This window comes from Equus quagga, chromosome 9 (assembly GCF_021613505.1).
Source record: "Equus quagga isolate Etosha38 chromosome 9, UCLA_HA_Equagga_1.0, whole genome shotgun sequence".
Lineage (NCBI taxonomy): Eukaryota > Metazoa > Chordata > Mammalia > Perissodactyla > Equidae > Equus > Equus quagga.
The window spans coordinates 18076737-18101551 of record NC_060275.1 but is presented as its reverse complement, the minus strand read 5'-3'; the positions used below and the strand labels follow the sequence as shown (position 1 = coordinate 18101551).

Sequence of the window (24815 nt, the reverse complement as noted above, 5' to 3'; positions counted from 1 at the left end):
CCGCCGCCGCCGCCGCTCCGACGACAGCAGCAGCAGCCAGAGCAGCCGCAGCCGGCGGCGCCGCGCTGAACAAAGGTCATCCGAGCTGCGGCCCAGACGCCCGGGCTTGACCGCTGCGAAGGCCAACCCCGGGCCGGGGGTGGGTGCGCGCCGCCGGGCGGGGGGCGCGGGCGCCGGCGAGAGCGAGGGGCGCGGGCGGGGAGGGCGAGGCGGGGGCGCCGGCCCGGGCCCACCCGGGGTCGGGGCGAGCGCGGGAGGCTCAGGCCCCTTGGCCTGCCCGCCGTGGCCTGTCCCACCCCGGCCCGGGGGACTGCTGGCCTTCGCGCCCCGCCAGCTTCCGTGGGGGGCCGAGGACCAGCCGGTGTGCTAGGCCCCGCAGGTTCCGAGAGGGGGGCCACGTGAGCGCAGCAGCTCGCCTCTCCCCCCTCCAGCGTGGCCGCGCACAGAGAATTTTTCAAAGGCCTCTGTCCCCCTCTTTCCCACCGCCGCTTGACTTGCCCCCCCACCCCACCCCAGGCGTTCCCAGCTTTCTGCCCCGAGGGGAAGGGATTTGGACTGCTCCCCCCAGGTGCTTGAAAGAAGAGAAGGTCGGAGGAGGAGGAGACTGGGGGGGCTGCTGGTGGTGGTGGTGGTGGTGGTGACAGGGCTGGGAGAGAGAGGAGAGGGACGGGAGGAGGGGGCTGGGTGGGGTGGGGGTGACAGGCAGAGAGGAGCCTGGTCAACAAGCCAGCAGCACTCTGCTAGGAGGCCGAGGCCGGCTCCTGCAGCCGACGCAGCCAGTGTGGAGACACATAGATTGCTTTCTTGGGGGCTCTTTGTCAGCCACCAACACAGAGAACACACACTGACACACACGTACACAAAGATCTGAGCCGGGTTGTGGGAGGTAAGTGGGGGAAGGAGAAGGAGGGGGAAACAGTGTCTGCGGTGGGCTTTGGGGTGGAGGGGAGGGGGGGATGGGCCCTGAGGGGCTCTGGGTGCTTGTGAGGTGAGCATTTCCAAGACTGTGTGCTTGTGTGGTCGGGGGCGACACACGATGACCTTCCCCTGCGCACGAAGACCTAACAGGGAAAAGCCACCCCCAGCGAGATCCCCCCTGTGCTGATGATTTTCAGGGACTTGTTGGCAACTCAGCGAGGGTTGCCATAGCTTTTTTATGTAGGGTGACCAGAACCGGCTGAAACTGGTTTGAGGCAGATCAGCTCCTGAACACAATGCAGTCACTGAGCTACTACAGTGGGATAGCAGCTTCCTCCCTTCATGGCAGCCAAAAGCAGAGGAGCTTGCAGGAAGGTACCATCCCAACACAGTATGTGAACGCACACTTAGACACCACACAGCACTGGTACGTGACTAATGGAGCCCTAAAAGATTCTGTGTAGAGAAGATGGAAAGAAATGTGCAGGTTTGCAAGGTCTGAGATTACTTGGGCTTTTCCTGCCTTTTTCTTTTGCTTAAAGGATGGACAAGGAGCTGAGATTTATGACCCTTATTAAAGAAAACAATGTGCCTTGCTAGGGTGGGGACACTTCGTTTATGCAGTCTCTCTTTCTCTCTCTCTCTGTTTTTAAGAAAACAAAACCAAAATGAACTGATGGCTTTGTGATGGTAGTTTGTTTGTTGCTGGAGAATGCTACTTTGCATGCTTTTTTTCTCTTTCAGGGTATGTTCTGTTTTGTGCTTTTCCTTTTAGAAGCTACTAAAGGGTGTTGGGGATACTTCTGACTATTATGAAGGCCAAAAGGTAACAATATTGTTCTAGGAAATGAGCATAAATGCATTCCAGTGATGCTGTAAGGCATACATGCTGTCTTTTTTTTCCTTGTAGGCCTGTTGACTGGGGCTGCTCTTAACCCTTTCATATTTGCAGAGAATGCAACCGTGTGACAGTAACTGAACATTGGTCCAAAGTCTTTCCAAAAGGTCAAGGTTCACAAGGTGAGAGAATGATATTTTGAGCATGAATTTAAGTATTTATTTGAAGCTCCATTCAGGTACAGACTGACAGTGGATTGGTACCCTGGAGGTAATATTGGGTTCAGGATGGAGAAGAAATACTCTCAATGTTATCCAAGTTTAATGGGATTAGAGTGACTTTATGATGGTATTGCTGTCAAGGCGAAATCAGAATGACTTCATTAAATCGCATATGTCGGGTCATTTGGAAGAGTCAGGCCTGGAAAGAAGCAAGTTTAAAGAATGGTAGGCGTCAGGGCCTTGTGGAGAATGCAGTGTTTTGCATAAGATTAAAGCAGTACACATGTAGCTTTTCCCCCTGATGATTACAAGAAAAGGAAGGACTTCACCGAATCGAGACAGCGTAGTCACCTTTTTAGGATTTGAGGAGTCTGCAGGTAGATTTCCCTTTTGTGCATTCACCACCTTTCTTTTGCCTTGCTCTCTGTGTTGACCTGAAAGGTTTTTCACTCCGAGTCAAGTGGTGGAATGGCTTTTATTGATTTTGGGGGCTGTTGGCGGTGAGTTTGCCATTGGATTATTTGTGGCATACATTTTAATGTGGAATACTAATGCAATACCAGGAGGAAACCGGGTCGTCTGGCTTCATCTGTGAATAGATGCCAGTTAACTCAAAGCTTTACAGAGGGGATGATAGAAAAGTGTCGAACGCCTTAAAAGATTGTAGTTAGATGTGAGCTGGCATTTTTATGCACCCTCCAAAACCAGAGGCTTTAGCTGAACAGAGAGAAGAAAGCAGTAATGAGTTTAGGAAAGTGAAGAACAAAGGCAGTGGGAGCTGACAGGGGAACACTAAACATTTTGCCTTGGGGTTCCTTGTGAAAAAAACCAGCAACTTCCCTAAACAGGAAACCAGCCGCTCCAGAATCATCTCCAGGATGATCTCAACAACTCATGGAACGAGTTCTGTCTCCTGGTTTGGTAAAAGTACAGTCAAGAGGAGCTCATAGAAGACATGATTGAAAAGAAATGTCTCCCCTGCTTTGAAGGGGGGGTTTTCTTTTTGCGTTCAGCAGAATGGTCTTCTCAGAAATGCCATGTATCTTAGAATCGGTTAAGTTGTGTGCTGGCAGTTGGTGGGCAGAGTAACTAAGTGAAGGGTGTCAAGTATGCAAGGGTTTTTATTGTTAGAAATATTTTCATGTGATTGCAGAGTGTCCACTGTTTGATAAAACTGGCAAAAGGGGAAGAAGAGTGCATGGTTAGCTCAGAATGCTCTGTGCAGTATTTAATAGAGATAAATGTAATTGTGGACTGATAGACCAGTAAATAGCTTACATGATGGAACAAAATTCTTTACAAATCACTGTGCTAAAATTGTTTTTCAATTCGACATCATTTTTGACTGCCAGAGGTTCTGTGTCTGAGTGTGGCGGAAATCTGCTTGCAAAGCAGATCCCAATCCATGTTGCATGATATGCTGCTCCTGCTTTTCTGGTGCCAGCTAAAACTCCGATGGCTAATGTGATAAACCTTAATTAGCTTAAGACAGTAAGCTGTTTTATAATTTAGTCCTTCACTCCTGTCTTTAGAAAGTCAGTGATTTTTATTTAACTTTGACAGCCAATTCCTTGCAATGAATATTTCTTGATATGTTTAAAGCCCTTTGGGTAAGGCATTGCATGTCACAGAATGTTCTGGTCTACTCTCTTGTGGTTTTTAGCTTTGTTACTTCCCCTCCCCCAGGGAGGCTCCTGGAAATAGCATTTGGTTTGCATTTAGGCCAGTCTTTCCAGCTGCAAATGCTGTTTGAGGTTGGAGAGCTGGTTCTCTAGGGCGGCAACCCGGGGCTCATCTTGGATTGAGGTTTGTCTCAGGTAGCAATCTCCTGCTGAGGTATAACAATGTAGCAGGCCCAGGTCTCCCGGAGAGCAACAGACAGTTTTCTGGGCTTGGGAATGAGAGTGTGGAGAATAAGCAACAGTGTTCTCTCTCCTGGAAGAGCCAGGAGGGAACACAGGGTGGCACCCACACTTGGGGCCAGGCCCTGTGTGTTGCTGTTGCCACTGCTGCTGTGCTGTGCGGACAGCCACGCCTGGAGCCTGGAGCCCAGCGCCTGGTCGGGATTGCCTGCGGCAGTCTTCAAGGAGGACAGGCAGGCCATCCGTTCTGGAGGGGCCTTGTGTGGGTTTGGCTGATGAGGGGGCACTGGAAAGAAAGTGTCACCGGCTGTTGAACCTTTGCTTGTTTTTATCATTTGTGTACTTAGACTCATTTTTTCCATGTTAAAAGAGCATTGGATCCAGGGCTGTTAGAACTCTGCCTCCTGGTTCAGGAGCACTTTTGCTTTCTCCCTGCCCCCCTTTTCTTACAAAGAGATTGCTTGCTCCCAGCCACCTTGACTCCTGTTTAAAGGAGGATCTAGGAAGGAGGGAGCTAACCTGTAAATGGAATTTTCTCCTTACACCTGTGATTAGGATGAGTTAGAATTTTAGGATTTGTAGTCTTCCATCCGCCTCTATTTCTTCCCTTGAAATGCTTTCTTGGGCTTGGCTGTGGAGTGCAGTGTGTCTTCCGGTGGTTTTTGAATAACCTTTCCCATATCCTTGGTAGAATTCCATCTAGCTGTTCACAGCTGGAGCAGAGGTTGCCCTGATGTGGATCCTCACAAAGGTTGCCAATACAGGGGAAACTGGAAGTATCTGGAAAAGATTTGGGGTGCCCCCTCTCTTCCTGATCGTTAGAATACATAACAACACAACAATAACAGCGACAGTAAACGTTAAGGAAATCCACACCTTTGTGTTAATTACATTTAGGGGATGATCTTTAACCAAGTCATGATTAAATAATTCACTTTTTAAAAAATTTTTAAATTTACAGACAGTGAAATTTATTCTGCGCTGTATTTCTCTGGGTTTTGACAAGTGTATAGCCCAGTATATCCACCACCACTATCGACAGGGAATGGTTCCATCACCTCACGAACTTTCCTCCTGCTGTCCCTTGTGGTCAGCCTTTTCTCCCCACCCCAGCCCCCTGGCAGCCACTGATTTGTTCTATCCCTATATTTGTTTTTTTCCAGAACGTCATACAAATGGCTTCTTTCACTTAGCAAAGTGCATTTGAGATTCATCCATATTGTCGTGTGTATCCATACTTGTGTTTCTTTTTTACGGCCCAGTTGAAGGCCACTATATGGATGTACCACAGTTTCTCCATTCACTGGCTGAAGGACATTAGGGTTGTTTCCAGGTTTTGGTGATTGTTAATAAAAGCTGCTATAAACATTTGCGTACAGGTTTTTGTCTGAACGTAAGTTTTTATGTCTCTTTGGTAAATACTTAGGAGTGGGATGGCTGGGTCATTTGGTAAGTATGTAAGAATTAGAAGTGTGAATGAAAATAAATTCAGCTCGTCATAGCTCACAAAAGAAGATCTAGCCTTGTCAGCTGCAGTTGGACTTTCCAAGGGAGAGATTGTAGTGAACATTGTCTGAAGACACGTGAGAGACGATCGTGATAATAGACCACTCAGTAATGGGATGACATGCTTTATAACCCATAACTAATCGGAATTAGCGAAAAGTGGAAACAGGAAACTGCAAGTGGTAAAATATCCTTTATTTCTTACAGCAATTATTTTTCATCTCTTCAGGAACAGTTGGCAGTTTAATTTTTCAGTTATCTTCAGGTTCAGTAAAACACTGAACGATAATAGAATCAAAATTTTGGAAAGTGGCACCAAAGGTCTTTGTTTATCTTAGCTGCATAATCAACTTATTATTATAATTTGTCTGATTTATTGGCTACCAAAATATTGGTGAAGTTATTATTCAGCTTTTATGTCTTCTGAGGGTATGAAAACATTTCAGCAATGTGAAAGCAATGAAGTAGGGAGATTTTGGAAGCAGGTTTTTCTTTCTTTCTTTTTTTTTTTTTAAAGATTTTATTTTTTTTTCCTTTTTCTCCCCAAAGCACCCCGGTACATAGTTGTATATTCTTAGTTGTGGGTCCTTCTAGTTGTGGCATGTGGGATGCTGCCTCAGTGTGGCTTGATGAGCAGTGCCATGTCTGCGCCTGGGATTCGAGCCAACGAAACACTGGGCCGCCGCAGCGGAGCGCACAAACTTAACCACTTGGCCACGGGGCCGGCCCCCAGGTTTTTCTTTTTTAGAGGATAAAGTAATAAAATAGCATTCAGGATTGGGAAGAACAAATAGACTAAGGTTATGGTGAGGTAGAGGGAGGAGAGCCTGGGAAGTGGGGAGTGATGTTAATTTGGGGATTATTCTGTCCACTTAACAGACACTTACTGAGTAAGTTTACTAAGCACCAGACCTTGTGCCTGGGCACTGGGGGTACGGAGGGAAAAGGAATCTAGAGAAGAAAATCTAGTGGGAAGGAGCCTACAGATGCTATGATAGGGATGGGACTAGGCCACCTAATGCCAAGTGTCGAGGGAGGAGCCCTTGAGGAGGTGGCTTCTGAGCTGAAGTGTGAAAAACCAGTAAGAATATGGAAGGCGGGCAAAGACATGGGGGAAGAACCCAGAGTTGATGGAGCAGCGTATGGAAAGGCACTGAGAGAGCTTGCTGTTGCAAGTAGGGGTGCGAGAGTGGGGTGTGGGAGAATAGAAGATGAAGCTAGGAGGCTGTCAAGGGCAGACTTCTGAAGATCTTTCTATGTAGTTTGAGTGTGGGCAGCATAGGCAGAAAGACTGACTTTTAATGACAGAGATCCTGGGGCGCTACCGTGAGGATGGAATGGAGGCTGTTTGGGCTGGAGGCAGGGAGTTCAAATGAGGGGACCGCTGCAGCAAACCAGTAGAGAAGTGGAGGGCTTGATCCAAGGCATTGCAGTGGGGATGGAGTGATGGGCGGCTTCTGCTTAAGGGGTGGGTGTGTGTGGTCGTACCTTATTAGCTGTGGCGAATGGTGGAGAGGGAGGAGCAGAGAATGCCTCCAAGGTTGCTCACTGAGGTTTCTTGGCTGCTGGTGGTTTCTGTCTGTGATACTGAATTCAGAAGGCAGAATAGATTTGGCAGGTGGAGGTGGAGGGGCTTGATAACAGTGAGGTGAGTTTGGGTTGAGCTGTCCAGGGAGGTGTCCTTCGCCTCCTGCATCTTTTTGGGTGGGAGGCTTAGATTGGGAGGCGTTAGCATAAAACAGAGATGGTAGAAGAAAATTGTAAAAAAGAACTGAATTTGGGATCCCCTAAGATAATGGTTTATATAGTAAAAACTATAAATGAAAGAGGGATGCTGAAGAACTTAAAATACATGCTTTAGAAAGTCAGATGGCAAAACATTTCCAGAAAGGTAGGAGGTGATGGTAGGAGCTAACACCTGCAGACACTGCACTCCATCGTGGCGGGTATTTCCATATATTTAATACTGAAACAGTGAGATGAGCTGTATCCTAGTATCTCCATGGTACAGGTGGGGAAACTGAGATAAAGATCCTGGCCAAGGTCTACCAGCTCATAAATGGTAGTAGAGGCAGAATTTCAAGTCCGCTTCTCACCACTGGGCTACTCTGCCTTGGCGGAGCACAGGTGGTGGACAAGGGGAAACCGTGGAAGGTGTTTAAGGGTGTGGAGGAGCCTGAGAGAAGCCACAAGTAGGTGCTAGACAGCAAGGCCCTGATGATACTCAGATTAGAAGTGGCAGTTGAAGACGGCCCAGGTGAGAATATGTAATGGAGACGTTTGAGACAGTCAAGGGCCCTTGTAATTAGCCAGCTTGTCCTGATTTCAGTCATCATGGAGGGAGGAGAGTCTGTATCTGCGCCAGCGATGGCGCTAGAAATAGCGTGTCGCAAAGACTTAAACATTTTTACTGGGCACTGGGGTGAGGACACAAATTGGAAGGGAGCAGGAACAAAGAGATGTCTTTGTTTTATTTATCCTTTAAAAAGGATGAGAAAATCAAAGTAAATTGAAAGTAGTGCTGAGAAACATTTTTTGTTCCAACGATAAATACAGTTGAAAGAATTCTTTGAGTCCCCTTCTGCGGACGGGAAGTTCTGAATTCTGCCCGCTTTACGATGAGGACGGAGAGCAGATTCTGCGTAGTCTCAATCTGGAGACTGGAGGAATTTTTAGACAAACTCTGAGTGGCCTTTTTAGCTGTCCCAAGGATTCCCTATTAAGTATCCTCTGGTCGATGGTCGTTGGGGTCTGAAAATGCAGGTTTTGTACCGTTTTGTTTTCGGTCAGATATTATTACAGCTTTACATAATTAGAGATTCCGGGCGTCCTGAAGGATTCACAGGGACCAAAGGATAAAATGAAGGTGGTAGTTCTTGAATGCTTCCTCAACTCAGCCTTTTCTTTTGGGGACACATACTCCTGCTTTCCAAAGGCTGACTCATGGGTCCGCTACTGGGTATTGATTTTGATAATTTTCTTCTGTGAGGAACAAATTCTTTCTAGGGATCTGAAGAATAAGAATTGTTGAAAAACTTATCAGATTAGAAAATTCAAAGCCTACTGTTTTTTGTTTGTTTTTTTCAAAAAGATCACCTAGCTGGAAATACTTCAACTATTTATGGTTATCTCCTCATTTTCTACAGTGAGCCAAAATGGGAGAGAGGGGTCAGCAAGTACTTAATAGGTTTGGAACTAGAACCCAGCACTCGGACTCCTGGTCTATGGCTGTGTCCATCATTGCGTTCTCTCTGCCTTCCAAAATTTGTCGTGTGTGTTTTGATGCTGTATAAGCCAGCTCATATTTATAGTCCTTATACTATGTGAACCTGAAAACATGAGTTATTGCAGTTCAGCCTCACACAGTCCTCACTGATAAGCTGGTCCTTAGCAGTTGTGATGGTTTAATGTAGTAAGAGTGGGAGAGGTAGTTTGAGGTCTCTGGCTTGACCGCTGGCTGTGCCTAGTGTTCTAGTTAAATCTGGGTGCTTAGGCCGTGGAGATTGTTACTTGCCTTTGCGTAGCTCTCAGTGTCCTGCCACGGACTAGCTGTGGGCCCTTGAACAAGTTACTGAAATTCTAAGCCATACTTGCTTGAGGGTTGTTATGAAGATTAAATGCACGGAAAGTGCTTAGCAGAGTGTCTGGTACGTGGTAAGTGCTCCCTGAAGTCTTAGCTGCTCTGTTCCTTAGCCTTCCTGTTTCAAGAGAAGGGTCTTAGCCCTGACATTCTTTTTTCTGTCTTGGAGCGTGTTGTTTCTTCTGTCCTACCTTTTACCTCGTTTGTAAGGAGATTTTTTTTTGGCCGTGAAAACATACACAGTGAATGTCTCCTGCCTTGTCTGTAGGTTTTCCGTTACAGCTGCCCCGTATCTGGTTAAAAGTGGGTGAAATGTGGGCAAGCGGAGTGTGCTTGTTCCTACTTGGCTGTACTTCCATTTCTAGTTGGAAAATCTTGGATGAATTTGTAGTTATCTTGTGCTTCAACTGTCTTGGCTCCTAGAAAAATTTAGCCCAATCAGCAAGTGGCTGTAGTCTAGATTGTCTGTCTATTGGTGTAATTTATGGTGACCAGAGTTTTAAAAACAAATAACTTGATTGTGAAATATGGCCAGTTAGCTAAAGCCTCTGCTCTGTCGCTGTCCCCTGGCCGCTGCTTCCCACGCTTGCGTGACTGTGACCGGGTATTCATAACTTGCACACTGGGATTTGGTGACGGTACACTGTTGAGTGGGGAAGGGATCCAGGGATCTCTCTGGCTAGAACTGCTCTGTCCAGTGTGGTAGGCACCAGCCATACTCTGCTATTGAGCGCTGACCATGTGGCTAGTCCTGAGATGAGCTGTAAGCAGAAAGTACACACCGGGTTTTGAAGATTTACACACACACACACACACACACACACAAAAAAAGGATGTAAAATATCTCATTAATGGTTTTTTATATCGATTACATGTTGAAATGATGCTATTTTGGATATTTTGGTTAAATACCATTTAGTAAAATATATTTCACCCTCCCCCTTTTTTTGCCTTTTTAAATACGACTACAAAGGAATCTAAAACTCTGTGTGTGGTTTTCATTCTATTTCTATTGGAGAGTGCTGGTCTGGAATGTTGCATGGACATCTAAATAGATTTAGCAGTGAAGTTTCTCTGGTGCCCTCCAGTATTCAGAGAACTGAGTTAGGGTCTCCTTGTTAGAGAAGCTCATTATCCCCTAGTTGGGACCTTTTTCTCTCCCAGGTGTTCCTAATTCATCTCTGGATTACAGGGTCTAGACAGCCATGCCAGATTGGTGTCTGCTGCAGAATGGAAAGGGAACCAGTATTTATTGCAAGTTTATTGTGTGCTAGATGCTTTGCACTTACTGTCCTTTGTGAGGTGTAACTCACACTCCCAGTGAGAGAGGTGAAGTGACTGGCCGAGGATTGCACCACTCGTGAGTGAATGAGCCTAGATTTGGACCGGGGTCTCTCTGGCTTTGAAGTTGTTCCGTGGTTCTGCTGCTCCCTACGCTTTTCCCAAATAAGGGCTCCTGCTTGCTGCTGGTGCCCTGTACCTGTTGCCCAGAGTCCTACAACTGATTCTGGGTGCCCCTCTTGTCAAGAAGGCACTCTCATACTTCAATTCGCATACACATTGCCTGGGAGATCTTATTAAAATGCAGACAATGATTTAGTAGGGCTGCCTCCAAGATTCTGCATTTCTAACAAGCTCCCAGGTGATGGTGATGTGCCTGCTGGTCCATGGACCACACTTTGGGTAGCAAGGGTCTCTGCTGTTGCCCTTGGTTTTGGACCCGCTGCCTGTACTTCCTGAGCTATCTGATTGTCCAAGCCTTGTCCGACTCTACAGGGCCTCACCCTCTGGCTTTATGTAATGCCAGTGAGTTCAGATGGGGTCAGAACTGGGCCTTGGTCATAGATGCCCAGTTCTGGCATGAACACTGGTTTCTGGGTTCACGGGGCTCCTCAGTTTATTCCTCTTCCTGTATTACTTCAGCTTTATTATCTTGACCCCTTAACACCTATAGTCTAGGACAAGATAATTTTGATATTGAGATTAGATCTGGGAGGTACTTGGCAGAGGTACCCATTATAAGTCATTGTCATGAAGACTCGCAGGCCTTAAATCAACACTTAAGAGTGTCTGCCTGTTTGGTTCAGGGATTCAGCATCTAAGGAGAGATGAGGGCCCTGAGCTTTGGCCTGCTACTATTTCTGCCTCCACACCTGACCAGGAATTGGGGTGACTTGTGACTTTTCCTTAGAATGGGAGTTCTAATGAACCCCGTCACAGAGCAGAGTTGAAGAATGGCTAATCAACATCACATGCTTCCTCAGCACAGAATGAAGACAGCCACGTGCAGTCCCTGGATCCAGATGTCTGGGGAAGGTCACCCTGGGGCCTGGGCCAAACAAGAAATTGACTTTCAGGAAGGAGTTTGGTGTATTATGTGTTTGAACCGTAAGAGACTGGGCAAAACTTTAGTGTGTTTTTAAATTTGGGAATGCACGTTGATTAAATAAGCTGGAAGGATAAAATGATATCTGTTACATGTGACAGTTTACCATCCCCATCTTTCCACAAGAAAGCCCCATTTTATAGAAATCTTAGTTGAATTTTACATCTTATTGGACATTGGACGCTGAGAGTTGTGTAAATATGAATCTGGCACGTTGGATATTATTTATTGTCAGCTGAATCTGTCAGCTCCCTGTTTTGTGCAGCTTCCTGTGCCTGGCGTGGTGGGAGTATCTGCCCTGTGCCTGTGATTGTGGCTGTTGTGGAGTCAGATTGCTGGAACCAGGGTGGGGTGGGGCTGGGGGAATAGGGACAAGGCTGGGCCTTTAGGACGTGCAAGGCCGTGGGGCCAGCCCTGGAGAACGGGGTTGGAACTGTGGACGTTAATCTGAGTTGAAGGTTAATTCATAATGTAGTGGAGTAGTGAGTCAGAAGCTTTACTGGAGCATGCCCAGAGTCAGGGTAAGTGAGGAGTCAGAGACTAGGCTGATAGGCATGCGGAGAAGGCAAAGCAAAGGCCGATGGTCACAAGTCTAGTGAACTAGCAAGAAGCAGGAGAGCACAAGGAGGTGGAACAAATGGGTGTGTGGGAGTGCAGCACAGCAGGAATCGGGCATCATGAACAGTCTCTGTGCTCCCAGGAGAGGCCTAGGGAAGGGTTATGGAGTGAGTGAGTGAGGACAGTATGAGACACCAGTGCCAGTGATCACTGGAGACCTGAACCAGAACCAGCCTTACTGGCAGCCTTCATGGAGGATGGTGACTGAGGACACCTGGTGCTCAGGTGGCTGAGTGAGGAGTATGGATTGGGAGAAGCAGTAGCTCCTTGTAGGCAAGATTCACATGGGAAGGTGTTAAAACACTGGATTATTTGGTGTGTGTGGGGTTTACAGAACACATGAGCAAGACACAGTTGTTCCAACTAACACCGAAAGAAAGGGAGCTGATTATAAGGCCATAGCTGCTGCTAGGAGGACTGGAAACCAGGAACTCAGACGTCATCTTGCACTGAGCTTACTCTGTACTCTGTTCACGTCCACGTCCTCGGTGGTTTCTTCGTTCCTCTCCCTTGGTAGAACTAAATTCTCTTTCCTGTGCCCGTGGTGAATACGACTGTCCCCCAGCCCCTGTATTTCCACGTCCTCATTTATACTACTGGTGGACATCGTCTGTATTTCTCAGTCCCATATCCAGGTCTCAAGACCAAAAATCTAACTTGTCCTGGTCTTGTCAGCTGTGGCTTGGAGGGCAGGGTTACTGCTGACCCTCAGTGGGTGACAGGAGTTGTCAGTGGGCTTGTGAAACACTGCCCTAGGGCTCTACTGCAATAGGTCATAAAGGCAAATGCCATACAGCCTCAGCTATCTCTGGTGTCCCGTCAAGGCATTCCTCATGTTACAACGTGGTGCCTTTTAGACAATGTCATTGTAAGAGCAAAACCTGGTGGCTGCCTTTGTTCAGACATCGGCAGAACCATTGAGTGAATGGGTAAAGGCCATGAGAAATGAGCTGTGCGTGTTTGCTAGCTAAGTTTAACACGGTGTAGGCAAAAAGGAGGCAATGACAGGAGGGCTGCCTTTTTATAGAATGTGCTCTTCTTCATATATGAAAATGACGTTGTTGATCAACTGTTGGTGTTTTTCACTGGTAGGGATGGATTTTCATCCCATCTTTCGCCTGTTCTTCTTACAGCCTGGAGCACAGAGTTGCTGTATGATTACAGTGTTTTGGGAGTGCAGTCTCTAGCTTTGCCTTAATTTATTATTGTCAGAAAATAACTTACCCATAGGTAAATTGAATTTGTGTCCTTAATTTTTAGCACTATTTTCTGACATGCTCATTTGGATTCTAAGGGTAGAAGTGGGAGGAAGAATACAAAAAAGGAAAGATTGGATCTAAGTAGAGGTTCTGATAAAGATAAATTTTGGGGGGAATTGTGAAAAAGGAGAGGGATGGAGTTTGACAAAATGGGAAACTTGTTCTGAGGAGGGAAATAATGGGGAAGCTTAACACTTGGCACAAGAAGAAAACGTGTTCAGAGGATGCTGAGCATAGCTTTCTGGCTAGGACAGAGATTTTGAGCCAGGAAATGATGAAAAAAAGAGTTCCAAGGAGGATTAGCTGAAGGTTGACTTGGTCACTGTGGGAAAGTGTGGCTAAGGAAACTGTGTCTATTTGAAGCCACTTTTGATTTCTGAGTGGTTAGGCCACATAGCAACCCTGACAAGTGGGTGGCCTGAACCCGTTTGATGCCTGTGGACCTTGAGGCTCCGAGAGATGAACGGATAGGCCCCGGCTTGTGAACTTAGGAACAAATAAGTTGCCAGTCAGTGTTGGAGCTGGCATTCATACCTGGGTCTTTCTGACCTGAAGTCTACATCCTTTACCATTCCTCAGTATAATAGCCAAGGAGCCTGAGCTCTTTTGAGTGTAGAAATGGAGTCTTTTCTCTATTTTCTATTTACTCAAAATCACAAAAACAATGGTTAGCTTTCAGTATTTGCTCCATAAATGCATAGCAACTGCTGAGTGTCTGAGTAATGCTTTGGACTGGGACACTGGAGGGAGGAAAGTTGGCCAAGTGGCTGGAGGAATTGTTCAAACCTAATGTTTAGGTCTCACAGGTACACAGATGTGTATTTGAGGCTTCTCACAGGTGGGTAGGTATATGTGTGTATGGATGTATGTTTGGGGCCCCTCATAGGCCTATATCTCTTTGGCAGAATGCAAGTCTGGTTTATCTGGCCTATGTTAATTTGGGAAAGATTAAACACATAGTTTAGCACTTGAGGAATAATTAGGCTTTAATGGTTTTGATTTAGATGACTCAATAGAATTTTAAAATTTTGGGGCCGGCTTGGTGGCGCAGCGGTTGGGTTTGCACCTTCCGCTTCTCGAGTCCCGGGGTTTGCCGGTTTGGGTCCCGGGTGTGGACCAAGGCACTGCTTGGCACGCCATGCTGTGGTAGGCGTCCCACATGTAGAGTAGAGGAAGATGGGCATGGATGTTGGCTCAGGGCCAGGCTTCCTCAGCAGAAAGGAGCAGGACTGGCAGTAGTTAGCTCAGGGCTAATCTTCCTCAAAAAAAAAGAAAAAAGAAAAAAGAAAATTTTTTTGTTCCTCTAATTTTGAGCATTAGGATATTGTTGACTCCTGGTGGACTTTCAAATTTAGCTGTAACTTCTTTGGTTATGTGGTGCTCAAAAAATTTGTCCTTAGAGTCTGAATCTGCTCTGCTTCTTGGAAGACCTTGCTGGACTGCCTTTCTGCAAGAGGCACGTAGGTTAAGGATGCTCTTTATTATATCCCATGTACTTGTTGGGACTTCTGACGGCGTCTTTCTTATCATCACCTTTTGGGGAGCATCAGTTATGGCTTAATTCCTTCTATGGCTTTCTCTATGCTAGAATCCTATTGCTGGTCTTGTTTTGATGTTATAATAGCTCACGTTAATAAGTACTTCTCATATTCCAGATATTGTAGTAAGCACCTCCCTGGATTGTTTTATTTAATCCTCACAATAGCTTCATGAGGTAGATCTTATCATCTCCATTTTACAGTAAAGAAAACAGGAGCTTAAAGAAGTTGAGTAACTTGTTCAGAAACTTGTAACTTTCAAAGGGAAGAGCCAGGACTCACTCCCATTTGTCTTACTCCAAAGCTCATGCTTTTAACCACTACAGCGTACTGTGGTTTATAGGTAGGTGTCCTTTCTACAGCTGGCTGGTGGCAGGCTCAAATATCTTTGTGGTTCAAAGCCACTGTTTCTGGGTCAACCAATATTTCTCCTATTGTCAGGATCCATGAGATGTTTCTTGCTTGCCCAATGACATGGATGTGACTGTGGCTACTGAAAACAGGTAAACTGTAAGAGTTACCTTGCTCCCTTTCCTGATTTTTCTTCCTTTACAGTACATGTGTGTGCCTACTTGTGTGCCTGTGCATTTTACACCACGAATAGCCTCCTTTCGGCAATACATGTAGAACCAGCCGGACAACGTGTTTATAACCATTTCTGTGGCACTGAAGTTAAGGCGGAGCCCCTTTAGAAAGACCTATTTATTATTTTTCCTCCATATTTGGAGATTCGTTCACTCGTTCTTTCCTTAAGTCATCTTTGGTTGATGCGAACGTGCCCCTGGAGAGGAACTACCAAGAAAATCATGGAGTTAAGAGTTGTTCAGAAAAATGGGCAGGAAGCATCTGCCTCACACTCTACTCTAGAATGCACTCCTGTTTCCTGATACTGCCTCTCAAGGAGAATAATTACTTAAGCCTCGTTTCAAGTATGGCCCAGAGATGTCTTGCTCCGAAAGCCTCCAGCATCAAATGAGCTTGGGTTGCGCTCCCAACCCTGGATCCCCATAGTGAAGATTCACACTGGAAGTTCACATTCGCTCTTGAAAGTTCAGAGAAGCCTTGAGCGAGGAAAGCTCTGTGTGCGTGTGTGTGTGTGTGTGTGTGTGTGTGTGTGTGTGTATTTAACCCAGCATTTCCCAAATTCCTAGACTGTAGAATCCCTTCTTCCCCCTTTTTGGTGGAAAGTTTGGTAAAAGGAGGAGCATTCCTGGGTGAACATCGTTCCAAGCTGTTGGTTGTCTCTGATGAAATTACTAATGAAAAATGAGAGAGGGCCTTGTGAGGAATATAAAGAAAGCTTCCTCCATTCTCCTTTTAATATAAAGTAGTGATTGATGAAATGATGTAATTCATTCTCTTTCTCTGTGTATTTCTATCTACTCCAGGAAGAGAACTGTTAAATGAGTTTGTTTTAAAAGTCAACAGCCAGTAGGCTTGCTGTGAAATGATAACCTTGGGAGATGCTCTCCATCATATTTCATGAGGGAAAGTAGTCCTACAGTTCATAATTCCAAAAGTATTTGAAGTGAGATTGGTATCTGTGAGAATTGTTTAGTGATTAGGCGATGGCATCCTTTTGGAATATAAGAACAGTTGTGATGACCATGCAGGGAGCCCTGATGTCCACACCCTTCCTCCTTGGTGGGAGAAGGGGCAGGGGTGAGCTGGAGCAGTGACTGCCACCATCTCCATGCTAGGAGAAGGCTCTGGTGTGGATGACTGAGGGGAGCAGGTTTATCGTGATTTTAGGAGGATTGGGAGGAGGACAGGGTGATAAGCGGAAAGCCTCTGTTCACTTAGAGCAGGACTTTTCAGCCTCAGCACTACTGACTTGTGGGGCTACGTAATTCTTCGTTGTGGGGGCTGTCCTGTGCATTGTAGGACGTTTAGCAGCATCCCTGGCCTCTACTCACTAACCCACTGGATGCCAGTAGTGCCCCTCACCCCAACCAAGTTGTAACAGCGAAAAATGTCTCTAGACATTGCTAAATATCGGTGGTGGTGGAGGAGGAGGGGCAAAATTGCCCCACTTGGGAATCACTGACTTAAAGCCTTGTAGCAAGGATGATACTTCCAAACTTTGGGTAGTAAAAATTCCAAAAGAAAGACCTCGGAGGGAAGCAAGCAAGCGAGCGTCCTTGAGCTGTGAAAACCAGAGAAGTGCAAGATGCCTTCAGCTACGAGTTTTCTCTTCCATGTTTTCTAATGCTGGATGTCTCAAAAATGTTTGCAAATGTTTTATTTAGTATTTCAAATAAGAACAAATTGCTGGTAAAATGAATGAGAAGAAACAGCAAATAGAGCTGCTGGTTTCATTGGAGTGTTTCAGGGACAAAAGCTTCTGTGCAGGATTTAGGATTTATGTGCAGAAATTTAGAAGGCTTATTCAGATGACAAAGGAAAATTACTTTGAAGTTCTCCTTTCTGTACTCAAAATATGACTCCCAATTTAGAAAATCTGTACTTTGCTTTAAGCTAGAATTGTAGAGATGCTACTAAAAAGCGTGGTATTCGTAAAATGCTAAAGGAATGCTTCTAAAGCATTTATGAGGTTTACTCCGAAACCAGGAAGCCTTTGTTTTTAATACTTAGATGGGTAAGTAAGTGATTTCTTAGTTTTGAAATACTGGAATTCACCAAACATGATTCATTTAAAAAAAAAAAAGCAGTTTATATCTAACTAATAGTGGAGAAATTTAGAAGTTTTTTTCTTGCTTCCCATCATAAAACTATTTAAATAACCCACTTCAGGCAGAAGCTGTAATGAATTTTCCTGAAGTTTATTAATGGTGACAAGTTTAGCCCAGACCCTTTCAGTATTTCTATCAACTCATGGATGAATTAGTAAGTTGCTAGCACAAGGGCCTTTTATTTAAGAGAATGTATATCTAGTAGGAAATAGAGCTTTTACAAAAGTACCTTTGACAGAATTGCCAAGATTTATGATTTTTGATTATCCTTAAGTTCATAGGAAATTTAAACTTCCATCTGCTTACCTGTAAATATGAAATTTTGAAAATGCAGACCTACACTTAGGTGGCTGAACTTTGAAAAACATTTTCCCCCTGTCCTCCATCCCCTGACCTTTCTAGATTCAAGCGTCAAAATGTTTGGTGTGCATCCTTCTAAGCCTTTCTTTGAATCTTAAATATCTAGAAATTTTACATATTATATAAGTAAATGGAAAAATGTGATGTGCTTATTTTTTCTTTTTAATTTTAATTTAGTTTATGTATTGTTTTATAACGTGATTTTTTCACGGAATAGTGTATCTTGATTGTTCCATATCAGTATCTATAACAGCTCTACCCCACTTTCAATGACTGTAATACTCCATCAAAAGGATGTACCATAAACAGTGTGAATGTATTTAACACTATTGAACTGTATACTTAAACATGGTTAAGATGGTAAATTTTATGTATCTTTTACCACAATTGAAAAAAAAGGATGTACCATAATTGATTTAATCATTTCCCTATTGATGGATATTTACATTTTTTTCAGTATGGTCATGCGTTGCCTAACAATGGGGATACTTCTGAGAAATGTGTTGTTAGGTGATTTTGTTGTTGTGTGAATGTCATAGAGTGCACTTACCCAAAACTAGATGGCGTAGCCTGCTACACACCTAGGCTGTATGGTACTAATCTTAGGGGACCACCATCATATGTACAGTCTGTTGTTGACCGAAACGTTGTTATGGGATGCATGTCTTTATCACAAATAACTGTGCAGCAGACATTTTTATACAGATACACCTCACTTTGGAAGATTTTATTTCTTTGGTTTAAAATACTGTGCCCTAAGATCAGTGGCATATTGTCCAGAAACAACAAATAGGATCCTTGCCCTTTTTTTCTTTGGGAGTGACTAAGGAAAGAGCAGGTTTTTTTCTTTCTGGGCTTTAAGAATTTGTTGGTTGCGGGAGTGCTGTTGGAGAGTGAATCCATAGTAATCTCCTTAGCTGAAGGTTTCCTTTCATTAACTGTAAACTCAGTGGGTGTCGGGACAAGCCCTTGCCCTGAGCACCTTTTTACTGTCACATACCAGATATCAGCAGAGATGGTCAGCCTGGGTAGATTACCTGGTTCCCAAAGGTGAATTCTTGGAGGTGAAATGAAGGACACCTCCAGGGAGAACACACAACCAGATAACCGGGTTCTGATGGCTGGGTTAGGCGGCTTATTCCTTAACACAGCTGGTGGGGGTCGGGGAGGGGAGGCTGAAGAGGCCCTGGGCAGAGCCGAGCTGTTCGAGTATGTGTGCATAGTTTGGTGTTTGGTAAACTCTTACTTCTGTGTTTGAGTTCTTCTAGCAGAGCCATCATTTTGGAATGCTAGCCTGAGGGCTGTCCTGCCCTTTAAATTACGTTCTGCTTTCTAAAGAAAAATATGGGACAGGTATTTTTGGAAGCTTTGTATATTCAGTAAGTAGATATTCCACTGTTCAAGAACCTTAGCATTCATGGAAAGTCAGCACAATTCTTTTATTGATTCTAGAGCAAGAAAAAGAAAACCTTGGTTATGTGGCTCGACTGGAGTTGCTTAATTTGGGTGTGTTTGATGCAGGCTTAGTCGCAGGGTGATCCAGCACCCTGCGTCTCTTCTGCCTTGGGTCTTGTGCCTTGGGTCGGCCGAGATGATCTGGTGGGAGAAGAGGAAGATAAAGAAACTGTGGTCTGCTGCAGCAATGGGGGGGACCTGTCACTTTCCACCTGGACCTCAGCAAAAACCCACAGAGCAAGGCCGAGCCCCCAGGCTTGAGTGCGCAGGAGTGTCTGTGTCATTCGGGACCAGCCAGCATAGCTTGTTGTGGTGAAAGTGTCCTCTTCCCAATCCTGGTCCCTCTGTGAATGCTGGAGACCACGCCGAGCTGGGGGCCGAGCTGTGGTCAGTCCCACTTCCTGAGGAAGTGAGTGAGGCGGCCAGCTTTGTGAAAGCTGCCTTACCCAGGAGTCCCACAGGGGCCAGAGGAGTAGAATCCCATGCAAATTGATTTTCCTTTGAGCAGCCCTTTGAAATTAAAGGAGCCCTTCACGAGTGATCTTTTTGTTAGATTACTGCTATGCTTTCAAAAATTCTTTCTTCCCGCTCCACTGTTCTAGTTGACCTACTGTGGTTGGCCTCTACTCTGGGAAATCAGAACATTGAAAGAGCAGAACTTGATGTCTTTCTATACAGGGTTTTTTCTGGGATTATGCTCTGATATAAGTTGTGAAAACAATATATTTTAAAGGAATTTAGCCACTTGTATAAGAAAGCACAATCTTCATGGGATATTTAATTTTATACAAGCAGCTCAGGATAAAACTCCTAGGTAGTTCATTAATAGAGGAAAATGTGGGAAATTGGGCATTTTGGAACTTGCACGTGATTTTAGCAAACTACAAATGAAAATCAAATATAAACCAGTTAACACCATGTGAATGTGTTCACTTCGAATGTACCCTATCACGGGTCAATATCACGTATTTTCTGCTTTTGTACATATGAAATCAAATAGTTTCATTTTGTTTTCTTTTTAAAAATGAGAATGTATATGATTCAGACTTTTCTTTCTCTTTTCCCCCATCTTCAGCATATTGTGGACCATATTTTCTCTTTCCTCGATTTTCCTTTCCTTCTTCCCAAGAATTTAGGTAACGCATAAGAGTAAAAGCCCTGAGCTTAGCTGGTAGAAGTGAATAAACTCTTCCTAGGCTCCCTGTTTGCAGATAGCTGCCGCACATAAAGAGGGGTGCTTGTTCAGGGCATACCTTACGTCCACTGGAGTGTCTTTTTTTTTTTTTTTTTTTGGAAGATTAGCCCTAAGCTAACGTCTGCTGCCAATCCTCCTCTTTTTGCTGAGGAAGACTGGCCGTGCCCATCTTCCTCTACTTTATATGTGGGATGCCTACCAAAGCATGGCTTGCCAAGTGCTGCCATGTCCACACCAGGGATCTGAACCGGCGAACCCCGGGCCACCGAAGCAGAACGTGCACACTTAACCACTGCGCCACCGGGCTGGCCCCAAGGGAGTGTCTTTCTTGAGCTATATAGCATGTATCTGTGTTGTATCTTTCACTTTTTCTTCATATTACTTTTACTTGCCTCTTCACATATATCTTTTACTTTTTCTGTAAAATACAGTTGTTGAGAAAACAGCGCTCACATTAACTTGTACATTCTACTTAAAAGGACATTTTTCCAGAAGTGAAGCAGGTGCTTAAGAAATATAAACTCCTAAGTAAAATTAAGTGCTCTTGTCAGTACCTAACTGTTACAACCTGGGCTTGTCCAAACATTTGCCTTCCTTCCAGCCAGAGGGCAGTTGATGTGTCCAGGGCTCGTTTCTTCTCTGCTCTTTTTCACTGGAAGGGTGGTTATTATTCTTCAACGACTTCTAGTTATTTTTTTGATCTTTAACTCTACCTGGTATCTGGTTGCTAAAATCCCCGTGGCTCTGAATTTCTCTGTTAAAGGAATTCTTTTCTCCTTCCCTTCCTCTCTTTTTTGAGAAATTTATGAAAAGCATAACATGAGTTACATAGCAAATGCAGTTGGCTCTCCATATCTGCGTGTTCTGCACGCTCTGATTCAACCAGCCATGGGTAGAAAGGCCTACAATTCTTGCGTCTGTACTGAACATGTACAGGCTTTTTTTCTTGTTATCACCTAAACAATACAGCATAATGACTATTTACATAGGATTGACATTGTATGAGGTATTATAAATAATCTAGAGATGATTTAAAGTGTACAGGAGGATGTGCAAAGTTATATGCAAATACTATGCCATTTTATATAAGGGACTTGAGCATCCTCAGATTTTGGTATCCGGGGGAGTCCTGGAACCAATCCCACTTGGACACTGGATACCGAGAGAGGGTTGGCTGTATGACCTGTATTCTCACCAGCCACTGTTTTAACTGTGAATGTCTCTTCCTATGCATGTTCTGTCTGCCTCTCCTTCTCTCTGTTCCGCCCTTCTTTTCTCCTCCTTCCCTCCTCTGCCTCTTTCTCTTTCCTCAGACCTCTCCCTCCTAGTGGGTAAATGGCTCCTTCCTTTCTTTCTAGAGGGACCTGGCACCTTTGTACTTATGAACATTTAAAAATCACCAGATAAAACATTATGCTTTATAAATGGGGTTAAAAGTTCTCTTATACTTGGTTTTCGTCTGTGTTTTTGCATGTGTTTTAAGACTTTTTACTTAAAATAAGAATTTATTTGTAACATGTTTAACTCAAGGTACCTTAGAAGGTTGACTTGCTACCTGATTTGTCTTTCTGACCAAGCCTTTTTTTTTTTCTGAGGAAGATTAGCCCTGAGCTAACATCTGCTGCCAGTCCTCCTCTTTTTGCTGAGGAAGACTGGCCCTGAGCTAACATCCGTGCCTGTCGTCTTCTACTTTGTATGTAGGACGCCTACCACAGCATGGCTTGATAAGCAGTGTATAGGTGCTAACCTGGGATCCGAACCCACGAACCCTGGGCCACCAAAGTGGAATGTGCGCACTTAACCACTGAGCCACCGGGCTGGCCCCTGACCAAACCTTTGTTTATTGTTGACCATACCATTTTCCTTCTCATGCCAGCATGATATGATATTAAGTGCGAGCCTAAACCAGTTTGCCTCTCTCCTGAAGCTTGATGAACTTCTGGGTTCACGCTTTCCTTGAGTTGGGGAAAGTAGTTTATTGTTTAGGTAAGATTTCCTTCAGGCTAAGATCTCTTAGGAAAATGAAAGTAAAAGACTAGTGAAACATCAGGCATGTGGATAAATATAGATCAATGTTATCCATAGGCAAGCGTAGTTTACTGTGAAATCAAGAGTATGTAGTCTGTTGATGGAATGACAGGAGTTGTACTTTGAGACATGTTAAATGTGGTGGTTATGATTTAAGAGCATGAGTAAATGATTTTAATGTCTCTGTTTCCCTCGTCGTTCATTTCATCATGAGTTAAAAATATATCTTCAGAATTTTAAAGCAAATGGGTGAAACTCAACACTGTATGTCATAAAGGTTATTTTTTGAAGTGTTCTTAGTGTTGCAAGAATTCTTGAAGAAAAGTCTATCTTGTGGTTCCTTGCTTTGGCAAAATCTCTTTGGAAAATATCAAAATCTAAAAAGGAGACTCTTGAACAAATGGATGTGTTGAATTAACATGGACGCATGTCTGTGACATGATGGAAACATGCATAGACATGGAAAGATGTCTGTGATATGTTGAATGTAAAAAAGCCTTTTATGTTAAAATTATGCATGTGCATACGTATTTATGCTTATGCATGCATTCAGAAGTCTGTAGCCCAGATGATGTCAGAGCTCATCTCTGACGAGTGGGCCTCCTGGAGACTTTTGCTTTCTGTTACTTATATTCTGGGTTTTAGAGCGTTGGCAAAGAGCATATACTATTCTTAAAATGAAAGTGTTTTAAAAATCCAGGAATGAAGGAGAGTGAGTTTGAATAAATGGTAGCTTGTTGGCTAAATAAAGCTCTTTTTGAAGATGCTTCCTGGGCATTCAAGTTAAGAGTGATCTTAATGGAATGTTCACATGGAGATTTTGAATCTAAGGGATTATATTGGCTAGAGGGTCCCTTGGGTGTGTGAAAGAGACAGAGGAGGTGGGAAGCCGTTCCTGCAGCAAAACTCATCCAGGAGAACTCAAGGTTCTGTTCCTGGTGGACGGAGTGGTGGCATTCCTGCCCTGTCGTTTCTGCAGTGCTCAGTACACAGAAAGTCTTAAGGAATGCTTGTCAGTAAACTGAGAGCGAGGTGGTCATTCCAGGTTATCAGATCGGCGACTTCTGATTTGTACTTCAAAGAAAGAAAGAATAATTAGGAGTTTCTGTGAGTTACTTTAGACATTTATGAATCTTTTCCTATTATGGAGTAAGTTAATGGTTAGCTTTCAGAAATGAGATAATTGGGAAGCTGTAGACATTTTTGGACGTAAGTGCTGATTATTTAATATATTAGAACTGCTTCAAGAGCTGGCTTACCTGTGAAATGGCTGGCTTCAGTATTCTGTTTATCTTTAAAGGGTTTGCCTTTTGCTTCTCATGTCTATAAGCCAGAGAGAGCAATGACTGTGTGGGGTAGAATGGTGGCACGTTTTTACTGAACCGTGGATCAGCTGGGTGCCTCCAGAATATCCTGATCTTTCAGGAAAACCCTTAAAATCTTCACCAGGTCTATTGTGGCTCTTTCCTCGTCCTGTGTTTACTGTCTTTGTTAGTGAGATAGAAGAACCATTTCCTCTGATCCCAAACTCAAACCACTTAGAGAAAAAAAAGAGATGCTCCATTACCCATCTCTGTCTTGCCGGTACTTTCTTAGTAGATTGCTGTTGTCTTCTTGTTCTTACAGTCCATCGTTTGTTTTATCATTCTCAGCACTTTTGCAAAGAAGCATAACTATGTGATTTCCATCATAGAAAGCTGTTCCTCTGTTTAGGAAGGGTTTAAATCATAAAGTACATGAGGATAATATTCTTACTAGTCAAATCCCGTAAACCGTGGTCATTCTGGGTGTTAATTTCTGAGGCTTTAGGAGTATTGACCTCCTTATTCTTCCTCAGGAATTAATTCATCATTTGCCTTTTCTTCAGTTTGATCCTCCTTTTACCACTTCATTTCTATGGAACTTAAAGTATTCTTCATTTTTCAGATGCTCCTTGGCATTTTAGGAACAGAACTAGCCTATCAATTTTTTCTAGATATCCTGGCAGTTCTATCTAGGTTAATATTGTGCCTGACCTGGAATATCCTACAAGTTAAGGTTTGGAGGGCTATTGGAATAGTAAGAGATGCACTGTGGGACTTGGAGAACAGTGACTATCCCACAGAAAAGGCCAAAAGAAATTGTGCCCACATGTTCCTCCTCTTCCCCCACATCCCTGTGTCCCAGGGCCAATGAGCAGAGGCTCTAATTGGGCTTTGCTGTGTAAATTGTCACTGAAGTTTGACACAAATTGGCTTGCCCCACTTGGATTGTTTAACAGGGTGCCCCTCATAGCCAGTATTGGTGGCGGCCTACACAGGAGTAGACATCTTTTCTGCTTTCTGTGGGGGTGTCTGCAAATGAAGAGACTTACTTCTT

The 24815-nt window shown here is 44.3% G+C and overlaps 1 protein-coding gene across 8 annotated transcripts in view; it reads left to right on the top strand.

Moving 5' to 3' along the window:
- ZNF532 (zinc finger protein 532) overlaps nt 1-24815 on the top strand; it is a 108537-nt gene that overhangs the window by 818 nt on the left and 82904 nt on the right. Inside the window, exons 1-3 of one of the 8 annotated variants that reach the window (XM_046670950.1) lie at nt 6-75; nt 1663-1744; nt 1829-1938. The gene's annotated coding sequence lies outside the window, so the exon portion shown is untranslated. Of the gene's footprint in view, nt 1-5; nt 140-653; nt 1745-1828; nt 1939-24815 lie in introns of those variants that run through there. The other 7 variants (XM_046670948.1, XM_046670951.1, XM_046670952.1 and 4 more) reach the window with 7 other exon arrangements.